This window comes from Myxine glutinosa, chromosome 9, assembly GCF_964187855.1.
Source record: "Myxine glutinosa chromosome 9, kmMyxGlut1.1, whole genome shotgun sequence".
In the NCBI taxonomy this organism is placed as follows: Eukaryota; Metazoa; Chordata; class Myxini; order Myxiniformes; family Myxinidae; genus Myxine; species Myxine glutinosa.
The window spans coordinates 60,558,633-60,579,059 of record NC_136269.1 but is presented as its reverse complement, the minus strand read 5'-3'; the positions used below and the strand labels follow the sequence as shown (position 1 = coordinate 60,579,059).

The 20,427-nt window shown below is 46.1% G+C and overlaps 1 protein-coding gene across 1 annotated transcript in view; it reads left to right on the top strand.

Annotated features, from left to right (window-relative positions):
* The window catches only part of LOC137418539 (calcium-activated chloride channel regulator 1-like), a 119,915-nt gene that overhangs the window by 10,378 nt on the left and 89,110 nt on the right, over positions 1 to 20,427 (top strand). The window lies entirely within an intron of this gene.

Sequence of the window (20,427 nt, the reverse complement as noted above, 5' to 3'; positions counted from 1 at the left end):
CTTTGTCAAAAATGATCGAATATGCAAATTTATGCACGGTTGATGCTGGTTTTCAAACTTGATCTGAGGTATGCTGAGACACGTGTGTCACACCTCGCCTCGTTGATAAGCCCGCAAGGTCGCTCCGTGGAGCGGCCTGCACGTATTGCACTGTGTGAATTATATAAATTATTACCAACTCACAGTCTGAGGTACTAGCGATTCAAGAGATATGCATTTTTTTATGGCACATTGGAGAAGCCAATGCGAGGTTTCTTCTTCCTCAGCTTGTCACAACTCTGTCAAATGTGATCGAGTTTAAAAAAGGCAGAATTTGACCAAATCTGTTTTATTCATTTGTTAATATACCTCAGCTATTGACAAATCTTCAGGGACCAATTAGAATTTTATTTCAGGTTAAAATGACCGCGACAGGTCGTGTCCAATGATGCTTTCAGTCTGTACATGTGATAAATAATTAAATCCGCACACTTAAGCCTCTTCTTCTTCACGCAATAACAACTTCTAGCTTCCAGACCGCACATCCAATCATCTTGAAATTTTGCACACTTGTTACTCTTCATGACTTCTACGATAGTATGAAGTTTCACGTCGATCAATAAAGCGATTCAAGAGATATCCATTTTAAAATATTTTCGTTTAATTAACGATATCTGCCAAATCACGTGAGCTATCGCAAATTCCAAAAGAACATTTTAGTAGATTGACAAGCGGAACAGATCTGTGAAGTTTCCCCTCGATTGGATCAAAAATGAGGGAGGGGCTCGGTTTTAAAGGTTCATGCTTAAAAACGTCATAACTCTGAAACCATGTGACGCATGACGTCATGCTCGTTGACATTTTTGTTCATCATGGGTATGCGATTCTGCTTGCAAAGTTTGGTCTCGATCTGTTCAGCCGTTGCAGAGAAAAAGGGGTTTTCGTGTTTTCACGAAAAACAATATGGCGTCCGAACCACGTGACCTGTGACGTTATAATTACCATTAAAATATTCTACAGACCGAGTCCCTCCTATGGTGAAAATTTGATCTCAATCGGTCCTATTATTGCAGAGAAAATCTTTTTTTAAGGAAAATAAAACTTAAAATGGCACTGAGTTAAGGATCATCAGAATTATCAGAATTCCCAAAGTTCAAAGTGCCATAACTTTGTCAAAAATGATCGAAACGTCGTGAAGTTCGAACTTCATCTGTAACTTATCATGAGGAAACGATGTGCCAAGTTTGAAATCATTAGCTTTAAGCGTTTATAAAAAAAGTCCGGAAAACTGTTCTTTGCGTGACGGACTGACGGACTGACGGACTGACGGACTGACGGACTGACGGACTGACTGACGGACTGACTGACTGACGGACTGACGGACTGACGGACTGACGGACTGACTGACAGACTGACAGACTGACAGACTGACAGACTGACAGACCGAAGGACTGACGGACTGACAGACCGAAGGACTGACGGACGGAGGGACGGCGTGCAAACCTATAGTCCCCTCCGGTTTACACCGGTAGGGGACTAATAATACATATTTAATACATGTGTATTCATGCATACATATTGTGGTCACACGGTTCCTCTGTTCTAATTGGGCGGCTCTCTTCAAAGTGACCATAATGGTCAGCTGTCCCGGATCGAATTACGGACTTTCCACTTCTGATACCATACCTTTGGGACCATAGAACCAGCCACGCATTACAACTATTGGTACCGTATGCCTCATTCCAAATTACGGCCGAGCAATGCCAAGAGGCATGCGGTACAGTCAGGATATGCGGCGTTATATTCTACAGCCAATTATTCCCTCAACGGCCTTACTTTAATCATCAAAGATAACCAGGACAGCCAGAATTCTCACCCCGTAGAACATAGAATACTTACCCCGCACAGTCAACTTGGTGTGAGCCAACTCGTCTGTTTTTGAAGGGTGTTTTCTTTGTTTCATTATGACTGCCAGACCACGTGAGCGATGACGTCATAACTTATATTCTCTAATATAATTGCGTCAGTCATGGACAAGAAATTTCAAACTGATCAGACCAAGTGTTCTCTGCGAAATGATGACGTCATATTAAAGCACCAATGACATCATCATTAACAACACTTATTCCCCACGCGGAGTTCTTTACAATGAGCCACGTTTCATTTTTTCCATGGAGCGGTTTCGGAGATACAAATGTGCAACGTTTTTTAGTTTTTCCAAGGGGACGCCTCTACCACGTGACCTATGACGTCATAATTACCATTATAAAAACAAGTACAAATACATTCAAAGTACACCGCCCCCATGCCAAATAATTAAATATCCTACAGCGCGGCATTGCCGGGGGGCCTCTGGCGCCCGGCAATACCGCGGTGCAGCTCATAGAGGCTGCATTGGGAGGGAGAGATGTATGCTAATTGATTGATTAATTGTATAATTAAAATCAATAAAAGATTATCACAAAATATTTTCTTAATCAATTGGCTAATAACAATAACCAAACCACTCGTGCTTCATCCGAAGATGTATCTTTTAGAAATTTAATTAAAGCAGTCATTAATAAAAAAATAAATAATTAATTGATTAATCAATAAATAATTAATCGATTAAATGATTAATCAATAAATCAAAAATATCCTTCATAGCCACATCACTTGGTCACTGTCATGTCCAAATATTAGCTTCCTAGCTCAAAAGGTGCCTGAGATATTGGCCAAATGAAAAAGAAAATAAATGAATGATTAATAATGGAAATAAAAAATAATAAATCATTTAAAAAATTAAATTATTAATCAATTCGGTCAAAGAACACAAACCACCACCATTTCATCAGAATCTATAACTTAAAAAATATAAAGAAATTGTCATTAATCGCATAATTAAATAATTAATTGATTAATTGATTAATTCATAAATCAAAAATAGCCTTTGCAGCCAAATCACCTGGTCATTGGCATGTTCAAATATCAGCTTCCTAGCTAAAAAGGTGCCAGAGATAATGGTCAGAAGAGAAAGGAAATTTAATTACTTAAATAAGTATTTAATTAATCGCTAATAATTAAATAACTCCTCAATTAATTGATTAATCAAAAAACAAAAAATACCGTTTTTAAGAAAGGACTTGCTCACTATTGTGCTGAAATTTCAGCTTCCTAGCTCAAAGGTTGGCTGAGATATAGCCCGGACAAACAAGAAAGCAAGAAAACAAGTACAGATACATTCAAAGTACACCGCCCCCATGCCAAATAATTAAATATCCTACAGCGCGGCATTGCCGGGGCGCCTCCGGCGCCCGGCAATACCGCAGTGCACCTCATAGAGGCTGCATTGGGAGGGAGAGGTGTACGCTAATTGATTGATTAATTGTATAATTAAAATCAATAAAAGATTATCACAAAATATTTTCTTAATCAATTGGCTAAAAGCATAACTAAACCACAAGTGCTTCATCCGAAGAAGTATCTTTTAGGAATTTAATTAAATAAGTCATTCATAAAAAATTAAATAATTAATTGATTAATCAATAATTAATCAATTAATCAATAAATAATTAATCGATTAAATGATTAATCAATAAATCAAAAATATCCTTGATAGCCACATCACTTGGTCACTGTCAGGTCCAAATATTAGCTTCCCAGCTCAAAAGGTGACTGAGATATTGGCCAAATGAGAAAAAATAAATAAATGATTAATAATGAAAATAAATAAATAATAATCATTAAAAAATTAAATTATTAAGCAATTCGGTCACAGAACACATAAACCACCACCATTTCATCAGAATCTGTAACTGAAATATATATTTTTTTTTTAGTACTTAATGGAATAATTAAATAATTAATCGATTAATTGATTAATTGATTAATCACAACAACACAACAACATGCATTTTAAAGGCCATTTTCCCTGCTAGAGCGGGGGATAGCCTTGCGGTCCCCATGACAATCTTCTCCATTTTGCCCTATTTTCTGCATCTCTCCTTGTTAACCCCCTTGCCCGCATTTCTTCTTCCACCATCTTTAGCCAAGTCTTTCTCGGTCTTCACCGTCTTCTACTTCCTTCTACATTCATTTCCATCACTCTTCTCAACCAGTCACTTTCATCCTTCCTCAACACATGACCAAACCATCTCAACCTGTTCCTCTTCACAGCATCAATCACAGGCTCTATTCCCATCATCTTTCGCAATTCATCATTTGTCTTCCTCTCTCTCAACGATACTCCACACATCCGTCGAACCATTCGCATTTCCACCCTTTCCAACCTTCGTTGCTGATCTACGTTCATTACCCATGTCTCGCTCCCATAAATCATAACACTTCTCACACATGCAGCATACACCTTTCCCTTCAGCTACAACGACACTCCCCTCATCATCAGCACGCCACTCAATTCCCGAAACTTCTTCCATGCACATATCACTCGAGCAACCGTTGCCGAGTCTGATCCACCTTCTCCATTCAGCATGTCTCTGAGGTAGCAAAATGTTTTCACACCTTCCAGCTTCACACCGTCTCCAAGATCCAACTCAACATTTCCTCCATCTGCAGCTCCCTCTGTGCACACCTTACATTTGAATGTAGCTGCCACACTGGTTAATGACCCTCTCAGACCACTACATTCTTGATGAACCCACTCAGCGCACATTGTACATTGAATGGAGTTCACTCCGACACCCTTTCTACACACATCACAGGGCCACTTCCCAGTTCTTTCCACCTCACCACATGCTTTACCACTTGCCATCACCTTCGTCTTTCCGATATTCACCTTCAGACCTTTTGTCTCCATACATTCCTTCCATGTGTTCATCTTTTCCTTGAGTCCATCCATACTTTCCGCAATCAACACCAGATCATCTGCATACAACAACTCCCACGGTAAACCCTCCTTTACGTTCTGAGCCAGCACCTCCATCACAGCTACAAATAGTAGGGACTTAGTACCGACCCCTGATGCACTCACACCTTCACCTCAAACTCACCACTGTTCCCGTCCTTCGTCCTTACAGCTGTGCGCGCTCTTTTGTACATTGCCATCACTACTCTGATCAACCATTCCTCCACTCCTAACTTCCTCAATGCCCATGTCAATACTTTGCGTGGAACCCGATCGAATGCTTTCTCCAGATCAACAAACCCAAGAAACAGATTCTTCCTCTTCTCCATGTACTTCTCCTGCAACTGCCTCACAATGAAAAGCGCGTCTGTCGTTCCTCTTCCTGGCATGAATCCAAACTGCATTTCGTCGATCTTCACTTTCTTCCTTATCCTCCTCTCCAACACCCTTTCCAATACCTTCATTCCATGCTCCAATAACTTTATCGCTCGGTACGAGCCACACTCCAGAGGGTCACCTTTCCCCTTGTATAGAGGGACGAGGGTACTCAGTTCCCAACCACTGGAATGCGGCCTTCCTTCACCACCAGATTACAGATCTCTGTCATTCTCTTCACACCCCAACTTCCTGCTGCCTTCAACATATCTCCCACAACTCCCGTCGGCCCTCCCGCTTTTCTACCCTTCATTGCTTTTATCGCTTCGTCAACTTCCTTCTCAGTTATCTTCTCTGCCGGTCCTAAAACTGGGTTACTCTCTATGTTGCCATCCCATTCATTCTCTGTATTCAACAGCATTTCCATATATCTTTTCCATCTTCCTTTAATTCCATCTGGGTCGACAACGATTTGTCCCACTTCATCCTTCAAGCAACTCACCCCCATCACATCACACCTCTCTTTCGCTATCTGCTTTGCAATCCTGAATACTGCTTTCTGACCCTCTTCCGAATCCAAGCGTTCTCCGAACATTTTCCTACATGCCTCCTGCGCCTTTGCTACCTCTTTCTTTGCAGCCTTCCTGGCTGCCTTATAACTTTCATGCTCTGCTGTATCTGCTCCCGTACCCTTCGCCTTCTGCCACTCCTTGAACTTCTTCCTCTTCTCGTCAATCCTCTTTCCAACTTCATCATCCCACCACCATGTTTCCGAGTGCCTCGGTGGTCCTTTTGTCCATCCACATACCTCACCAACGGCTCCCAACAGACTAGCTTTCATTGACATCCAACCAATTTCAAACTCAACCACATCATCCTCGACCCTACTCAGCCTCTCTTTTAATGCCTCCCTTACTGTCACCTCTTTCAACCTCCACACCTTCATTCTCGGTTGGTACTTCACCCGCCGAGCTCTCCTCGCACCTTTCACCCTTACGTCGCAGACAACCAAGTGGTGCTGTGAAACAGCCTCCTCCCCCGGGATCACCTTTGTGTCCCGGAGGAGACCCCTATCTCGCCTACGCACCATCAGGTAGTCAACGGTTGTCGTCGACCCACCTGACGTGTATGTTACAAGCTTATTATCCTCTTTCTGGAACTGAGTATTACAAATCAACAAATCAGCTCCATCAGCAAACTCCAAACTCCTTTCACCTTCTCCATTTCTCACACCATATCCGGAACCCCCATGAACTCCGTCAAAACCATCCATACTCCTTCCCAAATGTCCATTTAGGTCTCCTCCTACCACAACAACTTCCTCATCTTTCACGTTTTCCATCAGCTTCTCTATCGCACACCAGAACTTGTCCTTCTCTTCATCGCTTCGACCAACCTGCGGAGCATATCCCGAGATGACGTTCACCAAGAGCTTTCCAATCATCATTTTCACCATCATCAACCTATCATTCACTCTAGTCACACTCACCACACTGTCTACAAACTCTCAGAAAACAGGACACCAACACCATTCACGCCCTCCAGGCACCCTTGCCACACAAACTTGTATTTCTATCCCTGCCTACCCTTCACCATTCTCACACCACTTCCCTTCCATCTCGTCTCTTGCACACAACATATGTCCACTCTTCTTCTGACCAATACTTCCACCACTTCTCCTGATCTCCCTGTCATTGTCCCTACAATTCCATGTCCCAAACCTCAGAAACCGATCTCCACTTCGGGCTGTACCCTGCCCATCTGTAGTTGTGATTGTCATGGTTCTCTTTCTGAAGCAATGTTTTGTTTTTTTTACGGCCGGATGCCCTTCCTGACACCAACCCTCTTAGTCGCCTCTTACGACACGCAGGGATGCGGCGTACCTATTCTTATCCAGGGTACACACCGGGAAACGTTTAACACATGGAAATTCTGGGGGGTGGGGGGGAAAGGGGGGGAGGGCGGCATCAGCATCACGGCTGCGGTTTAAACATATTTAAATAATATTTAAACAAAACCATGAAAAACAATCTGGGAAAAGTCTCTAAGTGAGAACGTGGATTTGAGAAAGCAGGAGCAGAGGTGAAAGAAAAACGAGATATAGGGGGCGGGGCACAAGTCGAGACGAGGAGGCCGCACGAGACACCAGGCCGCACGAGGCGCGAACAAAGAAACGACTAATTACGCACAAATTTGCAACAACTACAAAACCAAAACCAAATAGAAACACACAATAACACATGCACAACAAAATACCCAGCGGAAATTTGATAAAGAAACGAACGGGAAAACACTCAAACTTTTCTGATTAATCAATTAATTGATTAATCAATAAATCTAAAATATCCTTGATAGCCACATCACTTGGTCACTCATTTCCAAATATTAGCTTCCGAGCTCAAAAGGTGCCTGAGATATTAGCCAAATGTGAAAGAAAATAAATAAATGATTAATAAATAAATAAAAAATAATAATCATAAAAAATTAAATTATTAATCAATTCGGTCAGAGAACACATAAACCACCACCACTTCATCAGATTCGGTAACTAAAGAATTTTTTTTTTTTTTCGTCATTAATCGAATAATTAAATAATTAATCGATTAATTGATTAATTAATAAATCAAAAATAGCCTTTGCAGCCAAATCACCTGGTCATTGGCATGTCCAAATATCAGCTTCCTAACTCAAAAGGTGCCTGAATTAAGGGTCAGAAGAGAAAGGAAATTTGATTAATTAAATAAGGACTTAATTAATCGCTAATAATTAAACTCCTCAATTAATTGATTAATCAAAAAACAAAAAATACAGTTTTTGACAAAGCACTTGCTCACTATTGTGCCGAAATTTCAGCTTCCTTGCTCAAAGGATGGCTGAGATATCGCCCGGAAAACCAAGAAAGCAAGCAAACAAACAAACAAACAACCAGAGTGAAAACTGAGTACTCTCTTTCAGCGTGCGTCACTGCCGAGCCCCCTTCGGTGCCCAGCAATGACGATTTGCAATGCCTGGAGATGGCATAGGAAAGGTGCGGTGTACAACAAACAAAGAAACAAACAAACAAACAACCAACCAGAGTGAAAACTGAGTACTCCCTTTCAGCGTGCGTCATTGCCGAGCCCCCTTTGGTGCCCGGCAATGACGTTATGCAGCACCTGGGGATGACATAGGAAAGGTGCGGTGTACAATTATACGTCATGTGAGCGAATGTCGGATTTCAATTTACGTGCAATGACACGACATATTGCCGAGTCAGCATGCTTGCCCGACTGGGATGCTTTATTCCACTGGATGAACGTGATCAACAAGGTCATAACTTTCAGAAGACAGCATCGTGCAAACTGACGACCTGCAAGGAATATGTGTAATACCCCTGGGCAATCACCTGGTAGAACAAAGCAGTATCACGGTATTTTAAACCAATTTAAATGGTTGCTAAAAGACAGGGCAACATGTACAATCATACAAACGTAATCAGAAGACTTTGAACAAACAAACAAAAAAATACCGATTTTTTTTTTGGGGGGGGGGGGGGGGTGGGAGAACCACCCCCTCCCATGTACACCCCAATTTTTCTAATGTCCCCCAAAATAGGTATTTGTTTTCTTCTCAGAAACTACACAAGCAATTTCGACTAAACCTCACCACAACCTTCATCACCCGTGATGTATCAAAGTTTGTTCACGTCATTAAAAAAAATTCCCCTTTGGGAGTTTACGGGGGGGGTTTGCCCCCCAAAATAGGTATTTGCTTTCTTCTCTGAAACTACACACGCAATTTCGATGAAACTTCACCACAACCTTCATCACCCGTGATGTACCAACGTATGTTCCTGGCATTAGAAAAATTGGGGTCTGAGGAGGTATACGGGGTTGGGATAGTGGAGGGGAGGGGGGTTGCCCCCCAAAATAGCTATGTTTTTGATTTGTTCGTTTGAAGTCTTGTGATTATGTTAGTTTGATTCTACCTGCTGCCCTGTCTTCTAGAAACCATTCAAATTGGTTTCAAATACCTTTAGTCAGTGCAGTATACTGTTTATTCTACCAGGTGAGCGCCAGGGGTATTACCCCTATGTTTTTTGTTGATGTCGTGAACAAACTTTGGTACATCATGGGTGAGGAAGGTTGTGGTCGTTTCATCAAAATCGTGTAGTTTCAGAGAAGAATGAAAATTCCAATTTTGGGGGGTCAAACCTAGATCCACTTTGACCCCCGGTAGACCCCTTACACCTCGATTTTTCTTCATGCTGTGAAGAAACTTGAGTTGCGACATACCAAATATCATTTGTGCCAAGTTTGGTCACAATCCTATCAACAGTTTCGGAGAAGAAGTTGCAAGTGTTTGCGGATTGATGACGCGCCATTACTACTACTACGTTCCAGGTAAGCTAAAGATGATGACGACAATGGTGAATATGTTTCACTTTGCTGACTCCGTCCGCACTATGCTGCCTACTGATGGACCAACCCAGTTTCCAGGTTGCATGTTACGTAAAATATGCTAACATTATGGGATGATATTATGATAAATGGACACCTCTAAGTTAATTTAACCCATCAGAGCCATTTCTACAACAATACATTCTTTGTTTTGATCTCTTACATCACACGTGATCCTGCTGCGCTTGTTGTTTCGAGCTTCACACTGTAATAGCGCCATCTTGTGTACATGTTGAACAGTGCTGATTGTAATGAGTGGCATCGGTGGAGGGTTTTTGGGGGTTTGCAGTGTGGTGCAGTCAGGATTTATTAATTTATCCACATGATGGTTTCAGTGCGCGTATTCGGTCCTGAGGGGATTTTGATTTTACTGGAGGACAATCCCGTGGCTCAAAATGCCCAGAACCCACTTTAACAGCAACGTGTTTAAATAAATAATGTGGACGTGGGGCACAGTAAGGAGACCAAGAATAACAAGAAAGAGCAATCAGAGATTGCAGACCCTCGCCAGGACATGTTGGGTGGGGTTTATAAGCTGTTGTATTTGTGTGGTTTCTTGATGACGTAGATTTATGTTCATACGTCACACAAACAGACCTTTTCGGTATTATTGTATTGATTCACATTCCAATCGTACGTACTGTATAAACCTATGCCCATTCTAAGAATACACACAATACAGATAAAAACATGTTCCGAATAGCACGTACTTTATTGACATACTCACATTAGTCGTTGATTTTGATGTACCATGCACTTTTCGAGAGTTGAATGCCTCCAAAGCAGTTTCTTGGCAAGGTTTATCCTGGGTGGTTTACCATTGCCTTTCCAGCATAGTTCATGCTATATCCTTCTAAATGCTGAATGTCAAGAAAGGAAGCAGCTCGTACCATTTTAATAAAATTTAAAATATATATAAAACAAGTACACATACATTCAAAGTACACCGCCCCATGCCAAATAATTAAATATGCTGCAGCGCGGCATTGCCGGGGCGCCTCAGGCGCCCGGCAATACCGCAGTGCAGCTCATTGAGGCTGCATTGGGAGGGAGAGGTGTACACTAATTGATTGATTAATTGTATAATTAAAATCAATAAAAGATTATCACAAAATATTTTCATAATCAATTGGCTAATCGCATAACTAAACCAGTAGTGCTTCATCCGAAGATGTATCTTTTAGAAATTTAATTAAATAAGTCATTTATAAAAAATTAAATAATTAATTGATTACTCAATAAATAATTAATCGATTAATCAATAAATACTTAATAGATGAAATGATTAATCAATAAATCAAAAATATCCTTGATAGCCACATCACTTGGTCACTCATGTCCAAATATTAGCTTCCCAGCTCAAAAGGTGCCTGAGATATTGGCCAAATGAGAAAGAAAATAAATAAATGATTAATAATGAAAATAAATAAATAATAATCATAAAAAAATTAAATTATTAATCAATTTGGTCAGAGAACACATAAACTACCACTATTTCATCAGAATCTGTAACTTAAAAAAAAAAAATTTTTTTGTCATTAATCGAATAATTAAATAATTAATCGATTAATTGATTAATTAATAAATCAAAAATATCCTTTGCAGCCAAATCACCTGGTCATTGGCATGTCCAAATATCAGCTTCCTAACTCAAAAGGTGCCTGAGTTAATAATGGTCAGAAGATAAATGAAATTTAATTAATTAAATAAGTACTTAATTAAACGCTAATAATTAAATAACTCCTCAATTAATTGATTATTCAAAAAACAAAAAATACCGTATTTGACAAAGGACTTGCTCACTACTGTGCCGAAATTTCAGCTTCCTAGCTCAAAGGATGGCTGAGATATCGTCCGGACAACCAAGAAAGAAAACAAACAAGTACACATACATTCAAAGTACACCGCCCCATGCCAAATAATTAAATATGCTGCAGCGCGGCATTGCCGGGGCGCCTCTGGCGCCCGGCAATACCGCAGTGCAGCTCATTGAGGCTGCATTGGGAGGGAGAGGTGTACACTAATTGATTGATTAATTGTATAATTAAAATCAATAAAAGATTATCACAAAATATTTTCATAATCAATTGGCTAATAGCATACCTAAAGCACTAGTGCTTCATCCGAAGATGTATCTTTTAGAAATTTAATTAAATAAGTCATTTATAAAAAATTAAATAATTAATTGATTACTCAATAAATAATTAATCGATTAATCAATAAATAATTAATAGATGAAATGATTAATCAATAAATCAAAAATATCCTTGATAGCCACATCACTTTGTCACTCATGTCCAAATATTAGCTTCCCAGCTCAAAAGGTGCCTGAGATATTGGCCAAATGAGAAAGAAAATAAATAAATGATTAATAATGAAAATAAATAAATAATAATCATAAAAAAATTAAATTATTAATCAATTTGGTCAGAGAACACATAAACTACCACTATTTCATCAGAATCTTTAACTTTAAAAAAAAAATTTTTTTTGTCATTAATCGAATAATTAAATAATTAATCGATTAATTGATTAATTAATAAATCGAAAATATCCTTTGCAGCCAAATCACCTGGTAATTGGCATGTCCAAATGTCAGCTTCCTAACTCAAAAGGTGCCTGAGTTAATGGTCAGAAGAGAAAGGAAATTTAATTAATTAAATAAGTACTAAATTAATCGCTAATAATTAAATAACTCCTCAATTTATTGATTAATCAAAAAAAAAAAATACTGTTTTTGACAAAGGACTTGCTCACGATTGTGCCGAAATTTCAGCTTCCTAGCTCAAAGGATGGCTGAGATATCGTCCGGACAAACAAACAAGAAAGAAAATAATGAAAATAAATAAATAATAATCATAAAAAAATTAAATTATTAATCAATTTGGTCAGAGAACACATAAACTACCACTATTTCATCAGAATCTGTAACTTTAAAAAAAAAATTTTTTTTGTCATTAATCGAATAATTAAATAATTAATCGATTAATTGATTAATTAATAAATCAAAAATATCCTTTGCAGCCAAATCACCTGGTCATTGGCATGTCCAAATATCAGCTTCCTAACTCAAAAGGTGCCTGAGTTAATAATGGTCAGAAGAGAAATGAAATTTAATTAATTAAATAAGTACTTAATTAAACGCTAATAATTAAATAACTCCTCAATTAATTGATTATTCAAAAAACAAAAAATACCGTATTTGACAAAGGACTTGCTCACTACTGTGCCGAAATTTAAGCTTCCTAGCTCAAAGGATGGCTGAGATATCGTCCGGACAACCAAGAAAACAAACAAACAAGAAACCAGAGTGAAAACTGAGTACTCTCTTTCAGCGTGCGTCACTGCCGAGCCCCCTTTGGTGCCCGGCAATGACGATTTGCAATGCCTGGAGATGGCATAGGAAAGGAGCGGTGTACAACAAACAAGAAACCAGAGTGAAAACTGAGTACTCTCTTTCAGCGTGCGTCACTGCCGAGCCCCCTTTGGTGCCCGGCAATGACGATTTGCAATGCCTGGAGATGGCATAGGAAAGGAGCGGTGTACAATAACAAATAAAAACAAGACCAGAATCTAACAGCGGCATAGCCGGGCTTGTAAAATTTTATAAACCACAAACGCACATGATTAGCTTTTTTAACAGTCGCTAATGCTGTTTATAACATTAAACAAAGAAATTTGGAGGAATCCCCACATCCTTGAGGTAAGTTTTACTTTCACAACTGAGCGAAGATCTACTGTAATCTATATACCCCACAATCGGTTGGGTAAATAACATGACCCTTCCTGCCAGGCCAAAAAGTACTGTGTCGTTGGAAGATTCGCAACGTCTATGTCTTCGATATTTGATGGTCATTTTACCAATCGGTTTGTTTGTGTTTCACACTGAATGAAAAACGTGAAGGTAGAGCATGGCGATTGTGATATATGACAGGTTCGACGATATGTTCGGCCTGAATGAAATTATGATGTTAAAGCGCGGCGTTACGCGCGCTGCTTGCGAGCAAGGAGGAAGCGGACAAGCGGTAACTTATAAGCGTCTTTATTTCAGGAGCTCACTGTAACACTGGCGCGCTCCGGGCTGCGCGCCCGGTGTATATCATGAAGCCACGCCTACCCCTCGGGCGTGGCCACCGCCCACTTGGTGCGCGGAATGATGTCACCACGCCAGTGGGCTTTTGTGTCCGCCACACACGCCCCCCCCCCCATAATTCCCGCGCACCTGGAGGGCCAGTTTGCGGGGCAGACGAATGACCCGGCCGAAGCGCCCCCTGGCGATCGGCGGCGTCCGGGGTGCAGGGATGCCAGGTGGGATGCCCCTGGCTGCCCCTGGCTGCCCCTGGGATGGGTGCAGGGCCGGGGGGTGGCGTGGCGGCGGGGCTGGGCGGTGCCGGGGGTCCGCCCGCAGGGGGGCGGCCCCGACGTGGGGGTCGGGCCACTGGCGGTGGATGGTCCACGTCGAGGTGGGCCGGCTTGAGGCGGTCTACCGAAACACGGTCAGGAGTACCGCCGATGTCCAGGGTGAAGTGCTTCGCCCCGGTCTCCAGCACGCGGAAAGGCCCGTCGTACGGGGGCCGCAGTGGTGTCCGGTGGGCATCGTGGCGGACGAAGACGTACTCCGCCGTGCGAAGCTCCGGGGTGACGTGCGTCGGTGGGTGCCCGTGGCATGCCGTTGGCACCGGGGCGAACCTCTGGGCGGTCTCTTGCAGAGCGGAGCGCTGCTGTGCCGCGGACCATGGTGCCGTGGAGTCGGGGAGGAACTCGCCCGGCACCCGCAGTGGTTGCCCGAAGACCAACTCCGCCGCGGATGCGCGCAGGTCCTCCTTGGGCGCCGTCCGGAGGCCCAGCAGGACCCAGGGGAGCCTGTCGACCCAGCCGCCGTCGCGGAGGGTGGCCCGGAGCGCGGCCTTCAATGAGCGGTGAAATCGCTCACACAGGACGTTAGCCTGGGGGTGGTAGGCCGTGGTTCGGTGCAGCCGGACCCCGAGCCCCTGCGCGACCGCCCCCCAGAGCTCCGAGGTGAACTGGGGGCCGCGGTCGGACGAGATGTCTGAGGGGGCGCCGAACCGGGCGACCCAGGTGGCGATGAAAGCCTGCGCGACATCGGCCGCCGTTGTCGACGCCAAGGGCACGGCCTCCGGCCACCGGGTGGTGCGGTCCACCATGGTGAGGACGTAGGTGAAACCCCGCGAGGGGGGCAGAGGTCCCACCAGGTCCACGTGGACGTGGTCAAACCGGCGTTCCGGCACCGTGAACAGGGCCAACGGGGCCTGGGTGTGCCGGTGCACCTTGGCGCGCTGGCACGCGAGGCACGTCCTGGCCCAGCCGCGGACGGCCTTCCGGAGGCCATGCCAGACGAACTTGTCGGCGATCAGCCTTTGGGAGGCCCTCGCGCCCGGGTGGGACAGGCCGTGGATGGCGTCAAACACCTGGCGCTGCCAGCCCGCGGGCACGATGGGGCGAGGACGCCCGAGGGAGACGTCGCACAAGAGGGCCGCGCCCGCGCCGTCGAACGCCACCTCGGTGACGCGGAGGCCCGTGACGGCGGTCCGCAAGGCCTGGACGTCGGGGTCAGCGGCCTGGTCCGCTGCCATCCGGGCATAGTCGATGCCGAGGTGGACTGCATGGGCGACGGCCCGGGAAAGGCAATCCGCCACCGGGTTGTCCTTTCCCGCGACGTGCTGGATGTCCGTCGTGTACTCGGACACGGCCGAGAGGTGACGCTGCTGCCGGGCCGACCACGGCTCGGTGACCTTGCCCATCGCGAAGATCAGCGGCTTGTGGTCGACGAAGGCAGTGAACGCACGGCCCTCGAGCAGATGGCGGAAGTGCCTGAACGCCAAGTGAAGCCCGAGCAACTCGCGGTCGAAGGTACTGTAACGGCGTTCGGGTGGGCGAAGCTGCCGGCTAAAGAACGCCAGTGGTTGCCAAGCTCCACGCACCCATTGCTCGTGCACAGCGCCCACCGCGTAGTCCGAGGCATCGGTGGTGAGGGCAATCGGTGCATCGGGCGCCGGGTGCGCGAGCATGGTGGCGTTAGCCAAGGCGAGCTTCGCGCCCGTGAACGCCGTGTCCATCTGCTCGGTCCAGGTAACGTCGCCTTTGCCCGGCTTACCTCGGAGAGCTTCGTGCAGGGGGCGCAGGAGCTGGGCGATACGGGGCAGGAACCGATGGTAAAAGTTCACCATGCCCAGGAACTCCTGCAGCCCTCTGATCGTGCGGGGGCGCGGAAACCCCTTCACCGCCTCCACCTTGGCCGGCAGGGGGACGGCTCCGTGCCTGGTGACACGGTGCCCCAGAAAATCGATTATGGTGGCGCCGAACCGGCACTTTGCGGGGTTCACAATCAGGCCATGCTGGCCCAGGCGTTCGAAGAGCGTGCGGAGGTGGCGTAGGTGCTCTTCGCGGGACGCGCTGGCGACGAGGATATCGTCCAGGTAGACGTAGACAAAATCCAAGTCACGCAGGACGCTGTCCATCAGTCGCTGGAACGCCTGAGCCACATTCTTCAGACCGAAGGGCATGCGCAGGAACTCGAAGAGTCCGAATGGCATGATGACCGCCGTCTTCGGGACGTCCTCCGGCCTGACGGGGACCTGATGGTAGCCGCGTATGAGGTCCACCTTCGAGAAGAAGGACATGCCCGCCAAACGGGCGGAAAAGTCCTGAATGTGGTGGACGGGGTAGCGGTCGGGAGTCGTGGCGTCATTGAGACGGCGATAGTCCCCGCACGGTCGCCATCCCCCGCCGGGCTTCGGCACGATGTGCAGCGGCGATGCCCAAGCGCTCTCTGAGCACCGAACGATGCCGAGTCGCTCCAGGGTAGCGAACGCCGCTTTTGCCACCGCCAGCTTCGTCGGCTCGAGGCGGCATGCCCGGGCGTAGACCGGTGGCCCGACGGTGGGGATGTGATGGGCCACCCCGTGCTTGACGGCCCCCGCCGATAAGGTGGGCCGCGTGAGGGCGGGAAGCCGGCGAGGAGGCGGGTGAATGCGTCCGCTGCCGGAAGCGTACAGACCAACGTGGCCGGAACCGAACCGTTCGGCAAGCCGCTTGGCAAGCCGCTCGTTGAGCTGGGCAACGCACAAGCGAGCGAGCTGAACGTCTCGGCCTGGACAAGACGTCTGCGCTTGACGTCGACCAGGAGCCCATTAGCGCACAGGAAGTCCGTGCCAAGCAGTGCCATGGGCACGTCGGCGGTGACGAACGTCCATCGGAAAAACTGCCCTCCGAACCACAGAGAGAGGCAGCGTTTTCCGTACGTACGGATGGGCGTCCCGTTCGCGGCAAGCAACGCGGGGCCCCCACCCGCGGCGTGCTTGTCTGACGTGCCGGCGGGAACGACACTCACCTGCGCTCCCGTGTCGCACAGGTAACGGCGCCCGGAGAAGGTGTCCGTTATGAACAGCAGGCTGCTCGAACGGCCGGCGCTCATCGCCACTATTGAGTGCCGGCCCAGGCGTTTCCCGACCTGTTGAAGGAGCATGGCAGATGACACTGCCGAGCTTCGTGGCCGAACTTGGCGTGGAACCAGCACCAGGTGGTGGAGCTGGAGGAGCGCGGCTGGCTCCGCCAGGCCGGTGGAGTTGGCGGGTTTCCCTGCGGTGGCGGTTTTCGCCGCAGCGGTGGGCGGGGCGTGGCGGCGGTCACGAGGTGCGTATCAGCATGCTGCGTATGCTGTATAAGCTGATGCTGTGGATCAGCAGCATCAGCAGCAGCCTCAGCAGCATCAGCCACGAGGGCCGTGACGGCCACGCCGACTCTCGCCCGCGTGTCCGAAGCGGCGAAGTACTTGTCCGCCTCGGCTGCCAATGCTCGGGGTTCCGTTAGCCCGGTCCCAGCCAACGCGAGGCGAACCTGCGCTGGAAGTTGGCGACGGAAAAGCGCCCGGAATAGAGAACCGGGGGCTTCGTCGCCCAACAGTGACAGCATATGGTCCAATCGGACCGACGGGCGCGTGTCACCGAGCTCGGGGAGATCCAGGAGGCGGTCGGCCCGCCCGTGCGTCGTCCGTGAGGCCGAACGTGGCTAGGAGGAGCCGCTTGAGTGCCTCGTACTTGTGGCCATCCGGTGGGTGGCGAAGGACGGACACAACTCGAGCGGCCGTGCCGGGCACGAGGGAGGCGACAACGTGGCAATAGCGCGTGTCATCGCCGGTGAGGCGCCGAAGCTGAAATTGGGCTTCGGCCTGGACGAACCAGACTTCGGCCTGAGCCTCCCAAAATTCGGGAAGTTTGATGAAGTTGGCCATGGCAATGGCGTCGCATGTGGAAGGATCGCTCCGGCAGATCCAACGTCAAGGGGGTCACCAGTAAAGCGCGGCGTTACGCACGCTGCTTGCGAGCAAGGAGGAAGCGGACAAGCGGTAACTTATAAGCGTCTTTATTTCAGGAGCTCACTGTATATCATGCGCGCCCGGTGTATATCATGAGGCCACGCCTACCCCTCGGGCGTGGCCACCGCCCACTTGGTGCGCGGAATGATGTCACCACGCCAGTGGGCTTTTGTGTCCGCCACAATGTCATAATGGAGGCACCTATGGCATCATCATTAACATATGTTATTCCACATGGAGAACTTTACAATGAGCCATGTCTCAATTTTTTTCCATGCAGCACTTTCAGAGATAGAGGTGCAATTTTTTTCGGTTTTTCCAAGATGGCGGCCGAACCACGTGACCATTAATTTTTTTTTTTCTCTGCCAATTTATCCCTAGATGACACTAAAGAAATTTCATCTTGATCGGATGAAGTTTTGTACTTGTCGAATTATGACATCATAATGGAGGCACCTATGACATCATCTTTAACATATTTTATTCCCCATGGAGAGTTCTTTACAATGAGCCGTGTCTCAATGTTTTCTATTCAGCGCTTTCGGAGATGTAGAGGTGCAAATTTTTTGGGTTTTTCCAAGATGGCGGCCATATCATGTGACGTATGGCGTCACAATTGTCATTAAAAAATTATATAGGTGGAGTTGCACCTATGGTGAAAATTTCCTGTCAATCGGACCAACGGTTGCAGAGAAAATAATATTTATGCTGTGCGGACAAACAAACAAACAGCCAAACGATCAACATACTTGCCGGAATCTTTTCCGGCAAGTAACAAACAAACAGACAAACAAACGGACTCAAATGCAATACCCTCTCCTCTGGCGAGAGTAAATATGTGACGGAGAAGCCCAATCACCATGCCTAACCTAAACTGTAACCATATTCCTGGATACAAGAAAAACAGTAGGTGACTGCTGTGTTGGTGTGGCAGTCATCCCTGAGGTGAAGTGTTGGGAGCACAACACAGGCCTGTCAAGCATGTCTCCCCTCCCCCATTGCGGCCATCTCTCTCCCATGTGTGCGAGTGTAGCTACATTTTATAACTCCCACCTTCGGTCCCCCATCCCCTCTAATGGGAGGTTTTCTTCCCGCGAGTGTCACGCATGCGCTCTCGTAACACTAGTCACACAGATGCAAGCACTATTACTCCAGAGTATGTGTGAGGAGTCACAGCAGGAGTAGCTCATGTGGATGCACCATGTTGAAGTGGAGTTGTATGGTATGAAAGGACAAAGGGGATGATTTGAAAGTTTATCCACAGAGAAAATACTGGTTGAAGAGATAGGCATGAAGGTGAGGACAACAGGGGGCTGCCTAAACACCAGGTTCTTGTCGTTGATAACTAATGAATAATTGACTCCTAAATCCTTTTTGTAATATTATACAGTGGCAAGAAAAAGTATTTTCTTCAGCAGCGATTACTGCTTTGAGTCTTCTTCGGTATGTCTGTATCAGCTTTGCACATTTGGATTTGGGAAGTTTCTCCCATTCTTCCTTGCAGATTTCCTCAAGCTCTGTTAAGTTGGATGGGGACTGTCGGTGAACAGCAATCTTCAAGTCTTTCCACAGATGGGATCAATGTTATTGAAGTCTGGGCTTTTGCTGGGCCACTCATGGACGTTGACGTTATTGTTACGAAGCCATTCCAGTGTTGCTTTGGCTATATGCTTCGGGGTCATTGTCTTGTTAGAACATAAATCTTCACCGCAGTCTGTCTTTTGCACTCTGAAGCAGGTTCTCCTCAAGGATTTGCCTGTAGTTGGCTCCATTCATTGTTCCCTGTTTCCTTGCATGTCTCCCAGTCCCTGCCGCTGAAAAGCATCCCCAAAGCATGATGCTGCGACCACAATGCTTCACGGAGGGATGTTGTTAGATAGGTGATGAGCTGCTCTTGGTTTCTGCCAGATGTAGCGCTTTCCATCCAGGCCAAATAGTTCAATTTTCATCTCATCAGACCACATATCTTTTGCCTCATGCTCTTTCATGTTCATTTTTGCAAACTCCAGGCATGCTGTCAAGTGCCTTTTTCTCAAGAGTTTCTCCCATAAAGCTCAGATTTCTGAAGTGCTGCAGAGACTGTCGTCCTTCCGGCAGGTTCTCCCATCTCAGCCAAGGAACTCTGTAGTTCTGTCAGAGTGGTCTTTAGGTTCTTGGTCACTTCCCAGACAAAGGTCCTTCTTGCCCGGTTGCTCAGTTTGGTCGGATGTTCTGCTCTAGGAAGAGTCTGGGTAGTTCCATATTCTTTCCCTTTCCTAATGAAGGAGCTCACTGTGCTCTTGGGAACTTTAAACACTCTATAAATTGTTTTATCCCCTTCCCCTGATACATGCCTCCTCACAATTCTATCTCGGAGTTCTCCAGACAGTTCCTTGGACTTCATGGTAGAGTTTCTGCTCTGACATGCACTGTCAACTGTGGGACCTTGTATAGAAAGGTTTGTTTCTTTCTAAATC